Raw genomic sequence first — 6,485 nt, forward strand, 5'->3', positions numbered from 1 at the left:
ACTTCATTTGCACACACTGTATATAGATTTTCTTCAACTGTATTATTGACTGTATGTTTTGTTTATTCCATGTGTAACTGTGTTGTTGTATGTGTCGAACTGCTTTGCTTTATTCTTGGCCAGGTCGCAGTTGTAAATGAGAACTTGTTCTCAACTTGCCTACCTGGCTAAATAAAGGTGAAATAAAATAAATAAATACAGTTTATAGATTTTCTGATGTCTTTTCTTGCCCGATCATGTGACATATGCAATTATCATTGCAATAGAAACCAGGTGTGTGTGCTGATAATTTACACTGATGAAGGCCTGAGGCTGAAACGTTTGTTTTTACCTTTAATTGATGCACTATCTTGCACTATGATATATTCTTTGGGCACCATGATGTTGCAATAAACATCTTTATTTTGCATTCAAGCCTCAGTTTTGGATCTATTCCTTTTTTGGACAGTGTGTAGATCTCTTTCTTCCAGTAAACTTAATTGTGGTAATATCAAAAGTAAGTCAAGCCATTGTTTATAGGAAAAATACGAGCAGAAGAGCAAATGTAAACAATGAAAAAACAACCTACCCTCCCCTGTGCCCCCCCCCCCCAAAAAAAAGAAATCACACAACCCTCCCCAAAGCAATTTTTGGGGGGGACAACCCTCCCATATTTTTCACCACCCCTCCCCCCAGTAAATTTCAATCTGTCCCCCACTTGTAATGTTTAAAATTGAAGGTGTAACATGGAAAACAAAATGTATTGTCACGTCCTGACCAGCAGAGGGAGTAGTTGTTTAGTATTTTGGTCAGGACGTGGCAGAGGGATGTTTGTTTTGTATGGTGGGAGATTGTTTCTTGTTTTGCGTGTGTGAGCCTGACAAGACTGTTTTGTTGTTCGTGAGTTCTTTGTTTGTTATTTTGGTGTTCTCTTGGTTGAAAATAAATACAAGATGAGCATCCACATTCCTGCTGCGTTTTGGTCCTCCATTCCCGACGACAACCGTTACATGTATGTTACTTCATTACCAGATCAAGGTGTGAATAGCCCACTAGGCTATGTCATTTGTTGTCATTATATCCAGAATAATTAATAGGAATAGTGTTGAGTGTTGTGCAGTATTCTATCCTACACAATTGTGCACATTAAAGTCGGTGTCCAATCCGACGCAAAAAAACATGGACTCATTACCTTGATCCTTTCTCTGTTAAATCGAACTAAACCCTGCTGTATATCAAGCAGACAACAGATGATCAACATCAATTCGCTAGGGATATTAGATCTAAAGTGGATCCAGGCACAATTAGGGTACTAGGGAGTAACTAGCCCCCCCTAAGAACAATGTCTAATTGCTAACACAAAAAAACTATGTTTGGAAAAGAAATTGTATGTGTATGAAGGTCATGCTAAGGCGAATAAACTATAAAGGGAAATAAATCAAATCAAATTATATTTATCACATGGGTCGAATGCAACCTTACAGTGAAATTCTTACTTACAAGCCCTTAACCAACAATGCAGTTAAGATAAATAAGTGTTAAGTAAAAAAAAAGATAAGTGGGAGGGGCAATGCAAATAGTCTGGGTAGCCCCTTGATTAGCTGTTAAAGAGTCTTATGGCTTGGGGGTAGAAGTTGTTAAGAAGCCTTTTGGACCTAGACTTGGCACACCGGTACCGCTTGCCGTGCGGTAGCAGAGAGAACAGTCTATGACTAGGGTGGCTGGAGTCTTTAACAATTTTTAGGGCCATCCTCTGACACAGCCTGGTATAGAGGTCCTGGATGGCAGGAAGCTTTGGCCCCAGTGATGTACTGGGCCGTACACACTACCCTCTGTAGTGCCTTGCGGTCGGAGGATGAGCAGGCAGTGATGCAACTGGTCAGGATGCTCTCGATGGTGCAGCTGTAGAACCTTTTGAGGACCCATCCCAAATATTTTCAGTCTCCTGAGGGGGAATAGGCTTTGTCGTGCCCTCTTCACGACTGTCTTAGTGTGTTTGGACCGTGATAGTTTGTTGGTGATGTGGACACCAAGGAACTTGAAGCTCTCAACCTGCTCCACTACAGCCCTGTTGATGAGAATGGGGGCGTGCTCGGTCCTCCTTTTCCTGTAATCCACAATCTGCTCCTTTATCTTGATCACGTTGAGGGAGAGGTTGTTGTCCTGGCACCACACGGTCAGGTCTCTGACGTCCTTCCTATAGGCTGTCTCATTGTTGTCTGTGATCAGGCCTACATGTACCATTGTTGTGTCATCGGCAAACTTGATGATGGTGTTGGAGTCGTGCCTGGCCATGCAGTCATGAGTGAACAGGGAGTACAGGAGGGGACTGTTGTTACCTACCCTTACAACCTGGGGGCGGCCCGTCAGGAAGTCCAGAATCCAGTTGCAGAGGGAGGTGTTAAGTCCCAGGGTCCTTAGCTTAGTGATGAGCTTCGAAGATACTGTGGTATTGAATGCTGAGCTGTAGTCAATGAATAGCATTCCCACATAGGTGTTCATTTTGTCCAGGTGGGAAAGGGCAGTGTTGAGTGCCATAGAGATTGCATCATCTGTTGATCTGTTGGGCCGGTATGCAAATTGGAGTGGGTCTAGGGTTTCTGGGATAATGGTGTTGATGTGAGCCATGACCAGCCTTTCAAAGCACTTCATGGCTACAGATGTGAGTGCTATGGGTCGGTAGTCATTTAGGCAGGCTACCTTAGTGTTCTTGGGCACAGGGGCTATGGTGGTCTGCTTGAAACATGTTGGTATTACAGACTCAGTCAGGGAGAGGTTGAACATTTTGTTTTCTGTTTTGTGCTTCTGTACCTGACAGAACTGTGCGCTTTCGTTTCCCTTTGTTATTTTTGTTCGAGTGTTTGTTTGATTCAAATAAATTAATCATGAACACGTGCCACGCTGCATCTTGGTCCCCTCTACGACGATCGTTACAGAACTACCCACCACAACTGGATCAAGCAGCGTGCCCGGGTGGAGATGGATTCCTGGTCTCTGGAGGAGTTGGAGGAGAGGAGAGACTGGACTTGGGGGCAAGTATTGGAGAGATACAGAAGCCTGCCGGGGAAGCAGGTGAAGGCAGCAAGAGAGGAACTAGCACGGCAAGGACGGAAGCACGAGAGGCAGCGCCCAAATTCTTTTTTGGGGGGGGGGCACACGGGTAGATTGGCGGAGTCAGGGTTGAGACCTGAGCCAACTCCCCATGCTTATTGTGGTGAGCATGTAACTGGTCAGGCACCGGGTGGTGTGGTGATGCACGATGTATCTCCAGTGCGCATCCACAGCCCAGTACGTCCTGTGCCTGCTCCTCGCACTCTCCCTGCAGTGCGCATCCACAGCCCAGTACGTCCTGTGCCTGCTCCTCGCACTCTCCCTCCAGTGCGCCTCCACAGCCCAGTACGTCCTGTGCCTGCTCCTCGCACTCTCCCTCCAGTGCGCCTCCACAGCCCAGTACGTCCTATGCCTGCTCCTCGCACTCTCCCTCCAGTGAGTCTATTCAGCCTGGTACGCCCGTGCTCCACGTACCAGGCTGTCAGTACGTCTCCTCAGTCCGGTGAGACCTGTTCCGGATCCACGTAAGAAGCCTCCAGTGATGATCCATGGTACGAAGCCTCCAGTGATGATCCATGGCACAAAGCCTCCAGTGATGATCCATGGCAAGAAGCCTCCAGTGATGATCCATGGGGTGGAACCTATAGTGATGATCCATGGCACGGAGCCTGCAGCGACTCTCTCCAGTCCGGAGCCTTCAGCGACGCTCTCCAGTCCGGAGCCTCCAGCAACGCTCCCCAGTCCGGAGCCTCCAGCGACGCTCCCCAGTCCGAAGCCTCCAGCGACGCTCCCCAGTCCGGAACCTCCAGCGACGCTCCCCAGTCCAGAGCCTCCAGCGACACTCCACAGTCCAGAGCCTCCAGCGACGCTCCACAGCCCGGAACCTTCAGCGACGGCCTGCAGCCCGAAACCTTCAGCGACGGCCTGCAGCCCGGAACCTTCAGCGACGGTCTGCAGCCCGGAGGTTTCAGCGACGGTCTGCAGCCCGGAGTCTTCAGCAGCGGTCTGCAGCCTGGAGTCTTCAGCGGCGGTCTGCAGACCGGAGTCTTCAGCGGCGGCCTGCAGTCCGGAGTCTTCAGCGGCGGTCGGCAGTTCAGAGCCTCTGGCGATGATCCACGGTCTGGTTCCTCCGGTGACACAGAAGCGGGGGGATCAGCGGGCGGAGCCAAGAATAGATGCCCACCCGGACCCTCCCCTATAGGTTCAGGTTTGCGGCCGGGAGTCCGCACCTTTGGGGGGGGGGGGGGGGGGTACTGTCATGCCCTGACCTGAGAGAGAAGGTTTATTTCTCTATTTTGTTAGGTCAGGGTGTGGGGTGGGCATTCTATGTTTTGTATTTCTTTGTTTTGGGCCGAGTGTGGTTCCTAATCAGAGGCAGCTGTCTATCGTTGTTTCTGATTAGGAATCATACTTAGGCAGCCTTTTCCCACCTGTGTTGGTGGGTAGTTGTTTTCTGTTTTGTGCTTCTGTACCTGACAGAACTGTGCGCTTTCGTTTCCCTTTGTTATTTTTGTTCGAGTGTTTGTTTGATTCAAATAAATTAATCATGAACACGTGCCACGCTGCATCTTGGTCCCCTCTCTACGACGATCGTTACAGAACTACCCACCACAACTGGATCAAGCAGCGTGCCCGGGTGGAGATGGATTCCTGGTCTCTGGAGGAGTTGGAGTCTGTCTCTCACTGTTCAAATAAACCTTCCATTAAAATTATAGACTGATCATTTCTTTGTCAGTGGGCAAACATACAAAATCAGCAGGGGATCAAATACTTTTTTCCCTCACTGTATAAACACCATGGGACCACGCAGCCGTCATACCGCTCAGGAAGCAGACATGTTCTGTCTCCTAGAGATGAACGTACTTTGGTGCGAAAAGTGCAATCCCAGAACAACAGCAAAGGACGTTGTGAAGATGCTGGAGGCAACAGGTGCAAAAGTATCTATATCAACAGTAAAACGAGTCCTGTATTGACATAACCTGAAAGGCTGCTCAGCAAAGAAGAAGCCACTGCTCCAAAACCACCATAAAAAAGCCAGACTACGGTTTGCAACTGCATATGAGGACAAATATTGTACTTATTGGAGGAATGTCCTCTGATGAAACAAAAATAGAACTGTTTGGCCATAATGACAATCGTTATTTTTGGAGGAAAAAGGGGGAAGCTTGCAAGCCGAAGGACACCCTCCCAACTGTGAAGCAGGGGGGTGGCAGCATCATGTTGTGGGGGTGCTTTGCTGCAGGAGGGACTGGTGCACTTCACAAAATAGATGGCATCATGAGGATGGAAAATTAATGTGGATATATTGAAGCAACATTAAAGCTTGGTCGCAAATGGGTCTTCCAAATGGACAATGACCCCAAGCATACTTCCAAAGTTGTGGCAAAATGGCTTAAGGACAACAAAGTCAAGGTATTGGAGTGGCCATCACAAAGCCCTGACCTCAATCCTATGGAGAATTTGTTGGCAGAACTGAAAAAGTGTGTGCGAGTAAGGAGGCCTACAAACCTGACTCAGTTACACCAGCTCTGTCAGGAGGAATTTGCCAAAATTCACCCAACTTATTGTGGGAAGCTTGTGGAAGGCTACCCGAAACGTTTGACCCAAGTTAACCAATTTAAAGGCAATGCTACCAAATAATAATTGAGTGTATGTAAACTTCTGACCCACTGGGAATGTGATGAAAGAAGTAATAGCTGAAACAAATTATTCTCTCTACTATTATTCTGACATTTCACATTCGTAAGATAAAGTGGTGATCCTAACTGACCAAAGAAAGGGAATGTTTACTAGGATTAAATGTCAGGAATTGTAAAAAACTGAGTTTAAATGTATTTGGCTAAGGTGCATGTTAACTTCCAATTTCAACTGTACGTACTGTCACTGTGGGGACGATGTCGTCGATGTACTTATTTATGAAGCAGATGACTGAGGTGGTGTACTCCTCAATGCCATTAGATGAATCCCGGAACATATTCCAGCCTGTGCTAGCAAAACAGCCCTGTAGTGTAGCATCTGCATCATCTGACCACTTCCATATTGAGCGAGTTACTGGTACTTCCTGCATTCATTTTTGCTTGTAAGCAGGAATCAGGAGGATAGAATTATGGTCAGCTTTGCCAAATGGAGGGCGGGGAGAGCTTTGTATGCATCTCTGTGTGTTGAGTAAAGGTGGTCTATCATTTTTTTTCCCTCTGGTTGCACATGTGACATGTTGGTAAAAATTTCGCAAAACTGATTTAAGTTGCCCTACATTAAAGTCCCTGTTGGTTGAGAGCGGTCTTAGTGCCAGCTTCGTTCTGTGGTGGTAAATAGATGGCTACGAATAATATAGATGAGAACTCTCTTGGTAGATTGTGTGGTCTACAGCTTATCATAACGTACTCAACCTCAGGCAAGCAATACCTCGAGACTTCTTTAATATTAGACATTGCGCACCAGCTGTTATAGACAAA

The sequence above is a fragment of the Salmo trutta genome, chromosome 33, assembly GCF_901001165.1.
Source record: "Salmo trutta chromosome 33, fSalTru1.1, whole genome shotgun sequence".
In the NCBI taxonomy this organism is placed as follows: Eukaryota; Metazoa; Chordata; class Actinopteri; order Salmoniformes; family Salmonidae; genus Salmo; species Salmo trutta.